The sequence below is a fragment of the Cupressus sempervirens genome, chromosome 6, assembly GCF_028749045.1.
Source record: "Cupressus sempervirens isolate cs-2001-9-10 chromosome 6, ASM2874904v1, whole genome shotgun sequence".
In the NCBI taxonomy this organism is placed as follows: Eukaryota; Viridiplantae; Streptophyta; class Pinopsida; order Cupressales; family Cupressaceae; genus Cupressus; species Cupressus sempervirens.
Window position 1 is genome coordinate 31,725,290 of NC_143123.1, and position 18,708 is coordinate 31,743,997.

An 18,708-nucleotide genomic window follows, 5' to 3' on the forward strand; every position below is an offset into this window, starting at 1 on the left:
TTATCATAACATAGAATGGTTTTGTCATCTCAAAAAACCTTTGGCTTATAGTAATTTCAGGAAATATATGAAGAAACATCTCATAAAATTGTGTTTGAGTCATAGAAAAAAATGGTTTTGCATGTGGCTCATGGTTTGTCTTTCCAATTCATCTTTTGACAACATCTTTTGGGTTTGGTGAAGCCATTGTGTTCTCATGCCAAATTTTTTTTATTAATGTTAGTGCATCAATAATGACTTTATCCTTACATGGGAGTCTACCTTGGAATGACCGCAAATAAGTCTCATTAGAATTCTCAATTTTCTCTTGCCTCATGAAGGCTTTAACTAATGTTGATCTACTTATCCTTTTTTATTTATTTTTCTCTCTTACCATACAAGTTTTTTCCATTTCCCTTCCCATTATGGTTGATGTGACAATCCATCGACTTGTATTAGAATCTTTAGTACATTCTTTTCAACCAATAGATTGATATGCATCAAAGAGAATTCTAACAATGCTTCTTTCCACTACTATTTTTAGATGTTATTAGCCCCAAAGTTCTCACTATCTCTCTAAGTTTTATATTTTTAGCTATTTCAACAACAAGTTGGCATCTTCTAGTTTGATATAAATTTTCAAAATAATTATTCCAAATCTATTTAACAATTCTCCTACAATTTCTTTCTGACATTTTATCACGCATTGGCTTCAAATTATTTTCATCAATGTCAATTAGAAACTTTCATTTTGTATGAATTATTCTAGGATATTTTGATGTATGCATATGCTCTATATTTTTATTTTTGATCTCAGATTGGTTTTGACATATAAGTGTCTATACACTTAATTTATTTACAAGTTAGAACTTAATTCATGCCAAACAAGAAATGCATGTGCAAAGCATAACATGTTAGATAGTGCATGTTGATTAAATATTAAGTGTCGAGTAAATAGTTAGTGTCGAGTCACTCAAGTTCCAAGCAGTTAGTATGTGCTAAGTAATTTAGATGTTGAGTGACAACATTAAAGTTGTAGTTGATGTCAAGCATTGGGGACTTTAGATGCCGAGTAAAATAGTTTTCACATAGTTGATTGTAATGGCACAAACTATTATGTAAACCATTTTTTTGGTGACCTAAAGATTGTTTTGCAATTGTAGATGATAAGAACATATCTTAATTGAGAATCCCTATGTAGTACATGTAGCCAATCAGTAAAAGGGTTGAATTGGGCAGCTAGAGGGATGAATTACAATCATTTTTTCAAACCTAACCCTAAGTCACCTAGGTCTTCTTAAGGAGGAAAAAGCCTAAAACAAGGTATGAGAGAAGAGAGAAGTTTGCATATGAAAATAGCACATTCATGGTGGCTAAGGATTTGTGAATTGAGATACACTTCATAATCATTTAGAGTAGAGTAGATATCAAGGATATATTTCTTGATGCATTCAGCCTGCCTACACCTAAAGAAGAAAAAGCCTATTATGGAGGAATTCACTAATATAGTGGAGAAGATATCTAATACATACATAGATTAAAATGAAAAACTACCTGAATGATCTAAAAGGAAATTTCAAAGAAAAGTCATCGAAAAGATATCAAGTGTCATTGCACTTAGCCAGGTTGAATTAGCAACCAAGATTGATAGTGTAAGGAATGTATTAGAGAATATTTTCTATCTTTACACTGAGTTGTGTGATACAAATCTATTCACACAAGAAGAGCAATGCCATATTGAAAATATAGAGGGATATATGAAGATAGTAGGTACTACTCCACCCAATTCTCTAGTTTAGAGTCAAAAGTACTTCAGGAATTTGATGAACTCCCAAGGTCAGTTGGCAGCCCTACATGTTGTATTTCCAACATTCATTACTTACATTATGTGCATTCATTTTCAATTTGATATGTCACATTAGGGATATTAGGTGATATAAGTGTATTTGTCACAATCACTTCAACTGGGGTATGTTAATGAATATTTTTGTTTGTCAAATTAGGTGCATTTTTGAAATCAACATTAATACCTATATATTTTCATCACTTACATTAGAGTCATTTTATTATGTACCTTCACATAATCTCCTTACACACTCCCTTGTTCAAGTGCCTTTTCCACCTCTCATTTTTCAAGCATTCCTTTGTTGTTCTTTACCATGATCCTAGATGCAAAGTACACTAGAAAAATTAACATGAATAAAATACACAATCAAATACAAAACTAAACAAATTTGAATAATTATTTTATGCTCAATCACAAGATACAAACATAACCTAACATGTAGACACAAGATTTAATAAAAAAAATTCATCATTTCTAAGAAAATTTCCCTATAAATAATGACATGCACAAAATACCTTATCAAATAAAAAATTAAGAAAATATGCATGATTATTTTATGCTCAATCACAACATACAAAATTAAACATACGATAAGATGTTGGCACATAAAAATAGCTAAAATTTAGTATTCCCAGGCTATAAAATACCCTGATACTTGCATACCTGGTACATAAATAATGTGAAACAATAACAAAATATCATGCAACACACTAAAATGACATAATAATTCTTAACATATTGTTCTATTTATAGGTTTCAATAACTAGATTGAGTAATTGAGTCCTAATTAAATATCGATATTGACTAATAATCTGATGTGTGTGTGTGTGTGTGTGTGTGTGTGAGAGAGAGAGAGAGAGAGAGAGAGAGGGAGAGAGAGAGAGAGAGAGAGAGAGAGAGAGAGAGAGAGAGAGAGAGAGAGAGAGAGAGAGAGTTGGGTGGAGGTGTTATGGGTTACTTAGAGATAGACAAAGCTTGAGTGTAACAAGTTAGAGAGAGAGGTTAGGACTTAGTAAATGAAGGAGAGCGGTTAGGATTTAATTAGATATATATCTTTGAAGTTAGTGAGTAAAGGAGGGAGGGAGGGAGAGTTAGGAAGTGAGAGGATTCAAAATATGTTTTTATTTGTGTTTACCTATTGGTTGCATGTTTGGAAAAAAATCATTACCTATTTTAGAATATTATTAATTCGAATGAATGGAAACTTTTATTTTGATCTTCTAGAATTATTTATCTCCATAATTTTTTAGATCACTCCAATACATTTCCAATGCATTTTTAATGGAGTCCTTCAAACTTTGAATGCAAAAGTTGAGGCCTTCAGAGTAGAGTCTAATTTTACTTCTTCAAAACCCAATTGGGTTTTGAATGTAATTTTTACTTATTGTAACTAGATTGGGTTATTTGAAAATCTAAAACCTGATTGAGTTACTTAAAAATCTAAAACCCGATCGGGTTATGGATTGGTAATAACCTTGGAAGTTGACCCAAAGGCTTGGGAGCTCATTTTCCCTCCAATTGTATTCATTTAGATGTTTTTTCATCTTATAAGATGAATTCTTGTATTTTCCTTCATCAATTTTCTAATTGGTAAAGGGGGTATGTCTAAACTCACCGACATAATCTTGCATGTCTTCTTAGCTTTCTAAACATATAAATATTTCCTTTTTTGGACAACATTAAGATTATAAACTTTAATTAGTTTTACCACTATATTCATAGTCCTCATAGATGTGTGTCTAAATTTTTTTATTAACTTTTAATATAGTTAAACAAATGAAAAATAAATTATATATTATTCTACCACACTTCATTCTACACTTAAAAATAATAATTCAATTTCAATTTTTTTGGTACAAATTATGCCCTACATAGGAATAGGTGCTAAAATTTCATGATGCAATGAATTCAATAATTCATAAAAATAATACTCATTAGAATATTAAAAAAAAATGTACAACTTGTAGATCTCACTCTTTTCTATCATCCGACCAAAGGGATTCACAAAATATTCAATACAACTAAGTTTCTTGCACTGCACATGAAAACAACTTCTAGTAGGGCCCTAAGGCCTCCTCGATGGTTAGGACTCCTTAATTATCACCCTACTACCATAGTGGTAGTGTGCATTCATAGGGAAACTATAATGGAACCTGGGTGGTTCGCCGGTCAATAGGGTTTGAGCCACCTAATCTTATCCATTTTGTGAAAGCTCTAGTAGTTTAGAAAGTAGATTTAGATTACTAGAATTAATATGTTTTACACATATTTTCATTTTCAATGGATGACCCTCAAAAATCTCCTCCAAGTGTAAGTTTACCTAATTTCAGGAAAAATATGTCCACTTATACCCCCTTTTTTGTACATCATCTTTGTTCACTCACCCGTATAGGCTAAGTTTTATGGTATTGGCTGAGCTTTATAATGTAGATTGAATTCAAAAGTCTAATACCAACTGAGATAGCTAGATTCCACTTGACAAAGGATACAATATTTATGGAGACCCTAACTCAATTAAATGAAGGTATATCTCAAGAATTTAAATATATTATACACACCTTGCATTTAGATTTTGAGAGCATAGAGTGATTTGAGAAATTAGTGAAGCAATTTTAAGCCAATTGAAGGTAAAGGAGAAGCATAAGAGTGATGGAGTATTAATCTCAAATTGTTTTGGGTTGTTTAGGAAGTAGATTTTTAAATCCCTAACACAAGAAAATTACATCATCATTATCATCTATAGTGAAGAACCAAGGAAAAGAGGTAAGAAATGTTCAATTGGCGAAGAGTGATACTTGTCCTCCACCTAAGTATCGCGTTATTCCTAAAATTCCTATGAAAGGATATTCAATGGGTGTGTTATCATCAATACCAGCTAAAGTTATTATGATCCATGATGTATGTAGTTGCGACATGTGCAAAATTGGTAAAGTCAAAGAACATCAAATTTGTGTGGCTTATCAAAAATTGTGCGATGGAGTATTGAAGGATGAATTTAAAATTATTGAGAGGAAAGGGTTAATTTGTGCCCTAGATTTTTTTAGAAATTTTAAAATTGAATGAATTAAATTTTTACTGAGGTAAATTTATGACATGGAGTTGTGGCTAGAGAATGAACCAGTTAACATTACAAAGAAGATAATTCGTGAATCTATTAATGGTTACCCAACATTTGACAAGAAGAATACAATGTGGTGTCAAAGAAAAGAAGTTATCAAGGAAAATACCAATGTTGAGTTAAATGGACCTTACATGTCTATTTCCAACATCACTAATGCACTAATTAAGTTTTTCAGTGAGAGTGATATCTCATAAGTTTCACTGGTCAAGTCGATTGAATAGTCTGATGTGTATGGGAGTTGATCAGGCATGGAAGATTGTGATGAAGGATCATGATATGATCTTATCAAGTTACAACTATTACAACTAGCAAAGAACTTGATATCAACTAGGAAAGCAAATAATTCAATGTGTAAGTTTGGATCATTGATTATGTGTATTTTCTTTTATATTCATAACTATTTTCAAGCTATTTGGAATGTTGTATAGGAATAAGACAAACTTGCTACAAGTACAATTAGTGAGTATATAACATATTTGAAAGAAAACTTTAAGAATGTTCTAGATTGATATTTTGAAGAGTTCAAATAGAAGATGAGAAAGAGATTAAGGATTTATGCATCCTTAGTAGAGAAGCATTATAATGATGTATATTTTCTAGATGATACAGATAACACATTTATATAGGAAGTTAAGCTAAAGAAATTACTGCACTACTAAAAGAAGAAATTGATGCAAAGGTGAAACTCTTTGGAAAATATGAAGAAGTAAAAGCTAGAATAATAGTACACATCAAAATTTCTTTTATTGATAAGAAAATTAATAAAATTATTAGGACCTAGAAGGATAGATAGGCACACAAATAAAAGGAAAATAACCTTTAATGATTACACAATAACTTGTTAAATACCTTCTAGAAAATGTAGTGGTATAGAGGGAGAGGAAGAAAGTGTAGAGAAATAGGGTAAAGCCCTAGAACTTGTCACTCCATCAAAAAAGAAGGATAAAAAAGTGAAACCAACTAAGCCTAAGCTGAGGAAGGGTGAAAAGAAGGTAACACCTAAGACCCTCTCTCCTCTGACATCAAAACGACCAAGGACCAGGGCAACAAAATCAAACAGTGCCAAGCCACCAATGAAGAAAGGACTGGTAAAGATTGCGAAACTAAGCAAAGGTTCAAGTGGCTCTAGTGCAGTGAAGAGGAAAATGTTAGATACTAGAGATTACTCAAAGAGGGGAAGGCTAAAAAAGAAAAAGGAAGAAAAATAAGAAGACATATAGAGGACCGAGTCTGATGAAACTAGTCACCACCAAGTCATTGTGCCTAGAAAGGCTAGAACTATTTGTGATGTATGTGCCAACATCAGAAACTTTGCAAGCCTATCAAGATTTAGATCTATAATGTATGATACATTGAATAATGTTGATAAATCCAAGGTACAAGAGGTCATGATATAAATGATGGCTAAAAATAATCTTGCACTTATAGAATTTGAAAACAAGATTCTAAATGATTTGCACTATACTACATTGGATGATAAGGGGTAACAAGAAGATAAAATTGAGAATCAAATTAAGAGACAGTAAATTAGCCAAAATTATGCCTGAGTTGATAAATAAGTAAAAGATAATATTTTTGGAGAAGTATAGGAACCAATTTTGTCTTAAATTTAGAACATTTATGATTTGACAAAATGAAATTGAGGTTGTTGTACAGAAAAATGAATTGTTATGGAAGAGAATTTTTGGATTTACCACAAGAAGAGATAAATAAGAGAAAGAAACAAACATAGTAATTATTGAAGATGTTCAAAGTGATGAATAAATTTTAGGTTTGTCAAACTAGCAAGGCAATGTATCACTCATTGATGATACTACATTTGATGCTCCTATATTGCACCAAATCAAGGACTATCCTAAGGCAAGAGAAATAAAAGTCCAAATTATTGATGTTAATGAAAAAATAAAGAAGATGGATCCACAACATCAAAAGGCCTCACAATTTTGTTTTTTGGTAATAGAGGCTGGGGAATTATTAAAAAAAAAAATGTAGATGTATCTACTATAGGTCAAACAAGACAAAAAGAAGATAAGAAATAAGATGAGAAAGAAAAGGAGAATGTAGTTTCTTAGATCATGTCGAGTGATCCTATTGTTGTTCCTAGTATTAAAATACAAGCAAGACTGAGTGTTGACATCCCCTCACCTACTCTTACTCAAGTAGTGTCAAGTAGTAACACTCCAAAGAAAGGAAAATAACAAGGAAATAAAAAAGCATAGTTCTCCAGGTAATCCTATTACCTTGAACAAAGTTATTGAAACACCAAAATGGGGTCTAGCCAATCTTACCTTTGAGAAAACTCTCATCTCGCAAAATATTCTAACAAGAAAGGAAAGACAAGAATTGAGAAAACAAAAACAATAGAAACAAGTGTTGCATGATATAAAGGACATTATTTTTTTATGCCTTTAATATTGAAACCATTGATGAATAGGCCCCTATCCTATCTTAGTTAGTATAAACTATTTTTGATTAAGAAAAACATGTTTTATAGGGATCATGAAACCCAAAATTTCTTACATAAAAAGGGGCTGCAAATTAACAAAACAAGCCCAACAACATAATGATGGCCAACAAAAAGGCTAGAACAAAAAAATAGGTGAAAAGCCAAAAAGACAAAGACCTACAGAGACTACAGAAACCAACGATGAAACTTCAAAATTCTTCACTTACTCCCCCACCTTCCTTTCGAGTTCTTGGATAGTCTTTTCCACTTCATAGGCTCTTTGATTCTCCTCTAGTATGAGCTCCTAGCTTTTTTCACAGGTTTGATCGAAGTGACTTTGGGTTATGTCCATTATGGTGTCCTCTTCCATCTTGTCTTCAATGTTGTTCTTCTCATCCTTCTCCTCAACAAAACCCCTAGCTTTCAGCTTACCACTAAGACTAATAATGTTTTCATTGAGAGAATTTAGAATAGCGAGCATCTAATTAGCCATGTTATGGTTGTAATTCTCCAGATTTTGCATCCTTTTTTCAACCAACTTTATTCAATCCCCCTGGTCTATCAAGATCCTTTCTCATTCATCTTCCCCTAGCTTTCCATTTGTCCAATTCTATATTTTATCTCCTCCAACTCATGAAAAAGCCATTTAATATATCAAAAGTTATCAATCATGTTGTTTTTTTCATTATTGAGAAAATCCATACCCACCTCCCTTGCATTTTCTGTGATGGGCACTAGTGTCGATTCTATTAGTTTCTCTAATTGGATCTTTCCCTCTTTTTCTTCAAGGATTTGATGATTCATAACTTCTCTCACAATCCCCATTTTTGAGGTTCTGGTATTAAAATTTCTCAAAGCCATATGCCTATCTTTTATAACAACCTCACTGCTTCCTTCCTCCATTTTCTCCTTTTCCTACTCTTGTGGGGGTATGCAAAGGGGAGGGGGCACAAAGATTTCTAGACCCATATCATTTTTCCCCTCTAGAGGCATGTCATCCTCTTTATTCCTCTTCTACTTCTTTTTGGGGTTACCAACTAACTCCTCTACAATTTCTACATCCTCCCCCCTCTGTGTCCATATCTTCTCCTTCCTCATTATACTCTTCTTCCTCCTAACTAGCTATTTTGGGCACATGACCCATAGGGATTTTCTTGCAAGGAACTTTACTTGGAGTAGAAGTATCCTTGTCTCTTATCTTGGTTTTCTTCCTTGTCAAATGATATTCTTCCTCCTTCCTTGAGCTTAAGCTTTGAATTTCCTCTATGTCTAAGGAGGAATTGGAGCTACCCATCTCCTCTAAAGTGACCACAACATGAGCGAGAGATTTTCTTCTAGATTGAGCTTTAAAATATTCATAGAGAAAAAGAAGTAAACCCTCATGTAGGGCAGGGTTAGCAATATGTGTTTTCTTATACCCCAAAGTATTCTTATTCATGAAATAATATAGGTAAAAAGGAAACGAAATCTTAGCCCATAATGGAAATGATTGAGCAAAAAAAAATGATGGGTTCTAACCCTATTAAACCTCATGTCCAATGAAATAAACTTGATGATGGCCCTCAACACATACCTCGAAGGCTTCTTGATCAAATCCATCTCATAGTAAGTCTCACTCTTTACCAACTCCTTCTTCTCATCCGTGTTCTTTGCAAAATCCTTTACCACATTCACAATTTTTCTTTATTCTCTATAGATCTTTAAACCCTTATAAGGTATTTTTGTGACATGGGTAATGACTTCCACATTTACATGATGCAACACCCCATCAATATTAACCCTACCATCCTTCCAAGACTCTACCTTGAGATTAGTAATCACTGAATCATACCCATGAAGCTTGGGGATGTAGTTTGCAATGCCACCCTTTCCAAGTTTCTCCCAAACCTTGGTTCCTTGTTTCCATTTGTCTACCTCTCCTATTGGTTCTCTTGTGCTCTATTCTTTCACCATCTTAGTAAATTGAGTGATACCCTTTTGCATAAACACAATCCTCTCCTCTTCTTCCTCTATCCTTTGTTTGTTCAGTTGAAAACCACCTTTTCTTTCAACTCCAATGAGATGGTAAACAAAATGAGAAACCCATAAAGGGTGGCAATTAGACATAGAATGCATCATCTGCCAACTCCTCTCATATTCTCCATAAATGCATTGTCTTTCACACATATTTTCATTAGTTCAGATAATTAACTAGGGATTTCACTTGTACCTCCCTAGATCCTCTCTTGACCAATTAGGCCTTTTGTGATTGATAGAATATTCTCTCTAGTGTTCCATATCATCGTCATTTCTTTCCTGACTACCTCATTGGCAAAAAAATCAACCACCAAGTTAGACTCCATGTACTCGTGGCTGACATGAACACTCTTAATTATTCCAACTGTTATATGGATTCCTTCCATTGTATTTGCAATGGTCTAGGTAGGTTGGAGAACTCCTTTTATGCATCTAATGATATTGTATGAGCCCCCCTCTAGACATAGGTTTTTGACTACCACCTCTAGAGCCAGTTTAGTAATGTGGAGAGCAACACTAGCTTCTGCATAGTGGTTTTTCTAATTTCCAAAGGGATAGGAAAGATCAACAACACCCAAACCATGGCTATTTCTAATCATGCCCCTGCATGCCAAAAGACCAAGTTTACCTTTAGCTACTCCATCAAAATTGGATTCATGCCATCCTTCAAGAGGGAGTTTCCACTTCACCTCCTATATTTTCAATCTCTTGTCCTTTTCCCTTTCCTTACTCTTAGCTCCTTCATTAATATCTCCCCCCTTATAAATTTTTTTTTCTCTCATAGTGTTGTTGATTTTATCCACAAGAACATAAGTAGGTGCCTCCCTATCTCTAAAAATTTGATTGTTTCTCTCCTTCCAAACTGCCTAGCAGAAGTGGGGAGAAGTTCATAGGCTAATATTATGTGGGTTTGTGCCTTTGTACATGCTATCTTACTAACAAAAGAAGTCCAAAACATTTCCTGGCTTGCACCAGTTTACCCCATAGTTCTAAGTGAGATATTCCTAGACGTCCATTGAATAAGGGCAATGGATGAAAACATGATTAACTGTCTCCAAGTGATGCTTGCAAAGAATACATAGGTTAGGGATATACTAACCTCTTTTTGCAAAATTATCCAAAGTGAGAATTTATCTTGAACCATTAGCTAGAACAAAATGTTAATTTTAGGGGTAAGGCTAGGCAACCAGGCCTTAGCTCAAAGAGGTTTCTCCTTCAAACTCCAAAGGGAGTTTTACCCAGAGGCCACCGAGTAAAATCCACTAGAATTACTCTCCCATATCAGTTCATCCTTATTACTATTCAAAATCAAACAGTTCAACATCACGATTATCAGCTTATTAGTTAGTGTAAATTGTTAAAAAGTCAACACTAAGGATTTTTAAGTAAATGAAAAATTTATGGCCTGGCCAGAAAAGAAGTTTAAAAGAAAGTATTGGAAAAAAAATTCTATTTTCATTTCCATAAGTAAAGTAAAGTTTTAGCCACTAGTAAAAATATTAGAACTTGTGAAGAAGGTACAAGATTTGTATGATGGGTATGTGTAGGATCATGGTGTGTTAAAAAGTGGTGATCTAAAAAGCATTTCAAAATCTATTCTAACTTTTTTTCCCACCCATCCTAATACCAAAAAAAATAATATTAATACCTTTATAAGGCTTAGTATTTCTTTGGATACCAACCCTACATGGTCAACTTAAAAAATGTCCTAAAAACATGTCATTGGCCTATTCTTGTGTGTTATTTACTTCAAACATGTTTTTGATGACTTTTTTTTTTCACCCAAATTTGATGAAATGAAAAGGGTTTCTTAAGAGTGTTCCACACTAATTGAAAAACAAATATAATTTCCAAGTGGTTAGTGTGATGATGAGAGGATAAGCTTACATAGGTGTGTGATGTAAGATGATGTTGTAAACACCATGTGCTCAATTAGAGTACAAACAACTATGTTTTCTACATGAAAACTCACATAAATATGCAAACTCTTGTATTGTGGACACCGTATGCTAAAATGAGTTGCTAACTCCTATGTTGTCAACAAGACAACTCATATGTGTAGGCATACTCCTAGGTGTCTAACTAATAAATAATAAATTAATTCATTAACCTAAGTAAACTTCTGTAAAGTGTAATAATAATTAATTACTTACACTAACACTTCTAATCCATGTTCCTATCACAACGATGGATCTTATTGGGTACTCAATATCCTCACCATCAATGGCTATAGCTATCAATTTTCTTTTGGGCTTGATATACTAACAAAGAAAGTAATATGTTCCTTCATCATTGTTCTCATATGTAATAACTCTATATATATGACCTGCATTATATAGAAGGATAAGTTAACGCCAAAATTGAAAGGAACCTATTTTAACTAAGTATTAAATTGATAACTTAGTATCTATTTCAATTAGGTCCGATACATGCTCAAAATTTGTTGATGCTTCAATCTAGTTGAGTTGTAGTGCTATAGGAGGTTGATATGAATCTATTAGATGCAAAGGTCTACAAGACCATTGGTCAACCCACTCATTTGATTCACATTCATCACATAAATGATGCATACAAGAAGAGAAAAAGTATACAATCTTTCTAGTATGAATATCTAGTGACGTTGCATTTGAATTTCAAAATAAATGCATCTCACTTGATCCTATAAGTGTTCAATAATCTTGCAAATTTTCAATGTTAAATTCATGTATTAACCAAAAATATCTAGAAACCATAGACTTACCTCTATTACTTGGTCTCATCATAGAGTTGCACCATTGGACAATTATTTCAACATTTTCTAATATTGTGCCACCATCATACTTTAATTCCTCTCTACTAAGGGCTATTTTCACACATGCTCCAACACAATCATGCTCTCCCTTTCCAAGTCTCACCCTAGTGAAATTCCAAAAATGTTTCACAATTGTCACATGCATCCTACTCAACCAATAGAACATCCTTGCATTCTTCAATTATGTGGTGCAATTGTTTGACCATATAATGTGTTGATTGTATCTTACATCTCTTTCACTCAAATTGTCATAAAAAACTTTAAATATCCTGGCATAAACTATAATGAATGAGTTCCATCATCGATGATATAGAGGTGATACTCTCTTAATACCTTTTTGCTCTCCTTTGTGCTATCATGTTCATGAATAAACGCCATGTGTACAAAAATTAATGCTTGTCTAGAGTTGTCTATAATTTTTAGCAAAGTCGACAATTAACACAATTGTACCAAAAGAAAATTATTCTTACACAAATTGAATTGCTCATCTAACCATCCAGCTCTATGTGTATGACCTATGTACTCATAAATTATTGTCTCTTGAAAAAATTTCATAAAATTAGCTACACATGCATCACTTTTCACTAATTCAAACCTTTTTAATTTTTTTCCATCTTTAACACCATATATAACTGACTTGTAATTTCTAAGACAATAGTGTCTTACCAATTTCATGTGTTCTATCTAGATGTAGGCATCTATGCAACTTTTGGACACCACCAAATTGAGGGAAAAAACCTTTCAAACACATGGTCTTATAATAAATGCACCCATCATCTTGTTTACATAGAACACTTGCAATAAACTCTGTCAAAGACTTAGGAGGCAATTATGGACCTCATTTTGGCAATATTTTGTTAATATGAAAAGTACAACATATATAGCAATAAACATCATAATGCATAGAAAACTAAACATGGACCCTGCAACAACATGTAGCGCGTGTATGATTTATCATAACATAGAATGGTTTTGTCATGTCAAAAAACCTTTGGCTTTTATTAATTTGAGGTAATATATGAAGAAACATCTCATAAAATTGTGTTTGAGACATATACGAAAATGGTTTTGCATGTGGCTCATGGTTTGTCTTTCCAATTCATCTTTTGACAACATATTTTGGGTTTGGTGAAGCCATTGTGTTCTCATGCCAAATTTTTTTTATTAATGTTAGTGCATTAACAATGACTTTATCCTTACATGGGAGTCTACCTTGGAATGACCACAAATAAGTCTCATTAGACTAACGTTGATCTACTTATCCTTTTTTATTTACTTTTTTCTCTTACCATATAGGTTTTTTCCATTTCCTTTCCCATTATGGTTCATGTGACAACCCATTGAATTGTATGAGAATCTTTAGTACATTCTTTTGAACCAATATATTGATATGCATCAAAGATAATTCTAACAATGCTTCTTTCCACTACTATTTTTAGATGTTATTAGCCCCAAATTTCTCACTATCTCTCTAAATTTCATATTTTTAACTATTTCAACAAGAAGTTGGAATCTTCTAGTTTGATATAAATTTTTAAAATAATTATTCCAAATCTATTTATCAATTCTCCTACAATTTCTTTCTGGCATTTTATCATGCATTGGCTTCAAATTATTTTCATCAATGTCAATTAGAAACTTTCATTTACATGCTCTATATTGTCATTTTTGATCTCAGATTGGTTTTGACATATGAGTGTCTATACACTTAATTCATTTACAAGTTAGAACTTAATTAATGCCAAACAAGTAATGCATGTGCAAAGCATAACATGTTAGATAGTGCATGTTGATTAAATATTAAGTGTCGAGTAAATAGTTAGTGTTGAGTCACTCAAGTTCCAAGTAGTCAGTATGTGCTGAGTAATTTAGATGTTGAGTGACAACATTAAAGTTGTAGTTGATGTTAGGCATCGGGGACTTTAGATGCTAAGTAAAATAGTTTTCACATAGTTGATTGTAATGGCACAAACTATTATGTAAACCATTTTTCTGGTGACCTAAAGATTTTTTTGCAATTTTAGATGATAAGAACATATCTTAATTGAGAATCCCTATGTAGCCAATCAGTAAAAGTGTTGAATTCGACAGCTAGAGGGATGAATTACAATCATTTTTTCATACCTAACACTAAGTCACCTAGGTCTTCTTAAGGAGGAAAAACCCTAAAACAAGGTATGAGAGAAGAGAGAAGTTTGCATATGCAAATAGCACATTCATGGTTGCTAAGGAGTTGTGAATTGAGATACATTCCAAAATTAATTAGATTAGAATAGATATCAAGGATATATTTCTTAATGCATTCAACCTGCCTACACCTAAAGAAGAAAAAGCCTATTATGGAGGAATTGACTAATATAGTGGAGAAGATATCTAATACATACATAGATTCAAATGAAAAACTACGTGAATGTTCTAAAAGGAAATTTCAAAGAAAAGAAAATGAAAAGATATCAAGTGTCATTGCACTTAGCCAGGTTCAATTAGCAACCAAGATTGATAATGTAAGGAAAGTCTTAGAGAATATTTTCTATCTTTACACTGAGTTGTGTGATACAACTCTATTCACACAAGAAGTGCAGTGCCATATTGAAAATATAGAGGGAGATATGAAGATAGTAGGTACTACTCTACCCAATTCTCTAGTTTAGAGTCAAAAGTACTTCAGGAATTTGATGAATTCCCAGGGTCAGTTGGCAGCCCTGCATGTTGTATTTCCAACATTCATTACTTACATCATGTGCATTCATTTTCAATTTGATATGTCACATTAGGGTTATTAGGTGATATAAGTGTATTTGTCACGATCACTTCAACTAGGGTATGTTAATGAACATTTTTGTTTGTCAAATTAGGTGCATTTGTGAAATCAACATTAATACCTATATATTTTCATCACTTACATTAGAGTCATTTTATTATGTACCTTCACATAATCTCATTACACACTCCCTTGTTCAAGTGCCTTTTCCACCTCTCATTTTTCAAGCATTCCTCTCTTGTTCTTTACCATGATCCTAGATGGAAAGTACCCTAGAAAAATTAACATGAATAAAATACACAATAAAATAGAAAACTAAAAAAATTTGAATCATTATTTTATGCTCAATCACACGATACAAACATAACCTAATATGTAGACACAAGATTTAATAAAACAAATTCATCATTTCTAAGAAAATTTAACTATAAATAATGACATGCACAAAATACCTTATCAAATACAAAATTAAACAAATATGCATGATTATTTTATGCTCGATCACAACATACAAAATTAAACATACAATAAGATGTTGACACATAAAAATAGCTAAAATTTAGTATTCCGGGGCTATAAAATATCGTCATACTTGCATACTTGGTACATAAATAATGTGAAACAATAATAAAATATCATGCAACACACTAAAATGACATAATAATCCTTAACATATTCTTTTATTTATAGGTTTCAATAACCAGATTGGGTTATTGATAAATAGATTGAGTAATTGAGTCTTAATTAAATATCCATACCGACTAATAATATGGTGTGTGTGTGTGTGTGTGTGTGTGTGTGTGTGTGTGTGTGTGTCTGTGTGTGTGAGAGAGAGAGAGAGAGAGAGAGAGAGAGAGAGAGAGAGAGGCAGGGGGGGGGGGGGGGGGGGATGCTATGGGTTACTTAGAGATAGACAAAGGTTGAGTGTAACAAGTTAGAGAGAGAGGTTAGGACTTAGTAAATGAAGAGAGAGGTTAGGATTTAATTAGATATATATCTTTGCAGTTAGTGAGTAAAGGAGGGAGGGAGGGAGAGTTAGGAACTAAGAGGATTCAAAATATGTTTGTATTTGTGTTTACTTGTTGGTTGCATGTTTGGAAAACAATCAATACCTATTTTAGAATATTCTTAATTCAAATGAATGGAAACTTTTATTTTGATCTTCTAGGATTTTTTATCTCCATAATTTTTTAGATCACTCCAATACATTTCCAATGCATTGTTAATGGAGTCAATTAGACTTTGAATGCAAAAGTTCAGGCCTTCAGAGTAGAGTCTAGTTTTACTTCTTCAAAACCCAATTGGGCTTTGAATGTACTTTTTACTTTGTGTAACCTAATTGGGTTATTTGAAAATCTAAAACTTGATCGAGTTACTTAAAAATCTAAAACTTGGTTGGTTATGGATTGGTAATAACCTTGGGAGTTGACCCAAAGGCTTGGGAGCTCATTTTCCCTCCAATTGTATTCATTTAGATGTTTTTTCATCTTATAATATGAATTATCATCTTTTCCTTCATCAAGTTTCTAATTGGTAAAGAGGGTATGTCTAAAATCACCAACATAATCTTACATGTCTTCTTAGCTTTCTAAACATATAAATATTTCCTTTTTGGGACAACATTAAGATTATAAACTTTAATTAGTTTTACCACTATATTCATAGTCCTCATAGATGTGTGTCTAAATTTTTTTATTAAATTTTAATATAGTTAACCAAATGAAAAATAAATTATATATTATTGTCCCACACTTCATTCTACACTTAAAAGTAATAATTAAATTTCAGTTTTTTGGTAGAAATTATGCCCTACATAGGAATAGGTGCTAAAATTTCATGATGCAATGACTTCAATAATTCATAAAAATAATACTCATTAGAATATTACAAAAAAATGTACAACTTGTAGATCTCACTCTTTTCTATCATCTGACCAAAGGGATTCACAAAATATTCAATATAACTAAGTTTCTTGCACTGCACATGAAAACAACTTCTAGTAGGGCCCTAGGGCCTCCTCGATGGTCAGGCCTCCTTAATTATCACCCTAATACCATAGTGGTAGTGTGCATTCATAGGGAAACTATAATGGAACCTGGGTGGCTGGCCGGTCAATAGGGTTTGAGCCACCTAATCTTATCCATTTTGTAAAAACTCTAGTAGTTTAGAAAGTAGATTTAGATTACTAGAATTAATATGTTTTACACATCTTTTCATTTTCAATGGATGACCCTCAAAAATCTCCTCCAAGTGTAATTTTACCTAATTTTAGGAAAAATATGTCCACTTATACCCCCTTTTTTGTATATCATCTTTGTTCACTTACCCGTATAGGCTAAGTTTGATGGTATTGGCTGAGCTTTATAATCTAGACTGAATTCAAAAGTCTAATACCAACTGAGATAGCTAGATTCCACTTAACAAAGGATAAAATTTTTATGGATACCCTAACTTAATTAAATGAAGGTATATCTCAAGAATTTAAATATATTATACACACCTTGCATTTAGATTTTGAGAGCATAGAGTGACTTGAGAAATTAGTGAAGCGATTTTAAGCCAATTGAAGGTAAAAGAGAAGCATAAGAGTGATCTGGTATTAATCTCAAGTTTTTTTGGGTTGTTTAGGAAGTAAGTTTCAAACCCCTAACACAAGAAAATTACATCGTCATTATCATCTACAGTGAAGAACCAAGGAAAGTAGGCAAGCAATGTTCAACTGGTGAAGAGTGATACTTGTCCTCTACCTAAGTATTATGTTATTCCTAAAATTGCTATGAAAGGATATTCAATGGGTGTGTTATCATCAATACCAGCTAAAGTTATTATGATCCATGATGTATGGAGTTGTGACATGTGCAAAATTGGTGAAGTCAAAGAACATCAGATTTGTGTGGCTTATCAAAAATTGTGTGATGGAGTATTGAAGGATGAATTTAAAATTATTGAGAGGAAAGGGTTAATTTGTGCCCTAGAATTTTTGAGAAATTTTAAAATTGATTGGATTAAATTTTTACTGAGGTAAATTTATGACATGGAGTTGTGGCTAGAAAATGAACCAGTTAACATTACAAAGAAGATAATTCATGAATCTATTAATGGTTACCCAACATTTGACAAGAAGAATACAATGTGGTGTCAAAGAAAAGAAGTTATCAAGGAAAATACCAATGTTGAGTTGAATGGACCTTACATGTCTATTTCCAACATCACTAATCCACTAATTAAGTTTGTAGTGAGAGTGATCTCTCATAAGTTTTACTTGTCAAGCCAATTGAATAGTCTGATGTGTATGGGAGTTGATTAGGCATGGAAGATTGTGATGAAGGATCATGATATGATCTTGTCAAGTTACAACAATTACAACTAGAAAAGAACTTGATATCAACTAGGAAAGCAAATAATTCAATGTGTAAGTTTGGATCATTGGTTATGTGTATTTTCTTTTATATTCATAACTATTTTCAAGCTATTCGGAATGTTTTATAGGAATAAGAAAAACTTGCTACAAGTAAGATTAGCGATTATATAACATATTTGAAAGAAAACTTTAAGAATGTTCTAGATGGACATTTTGAAGAGTTCAAATAGAAGATGAGAAAGAGATTAAGGATTTATGCATCCTTAGTAGAGAAGCATTATAATGATGTGTATTTTCTAGATGATACAGATAACACATTTATATAGGAAGTTAAGCTAAAGAAATTAATGCACTGCTAAAAGAAGAAATTGATGCAAAGGCCAAGCT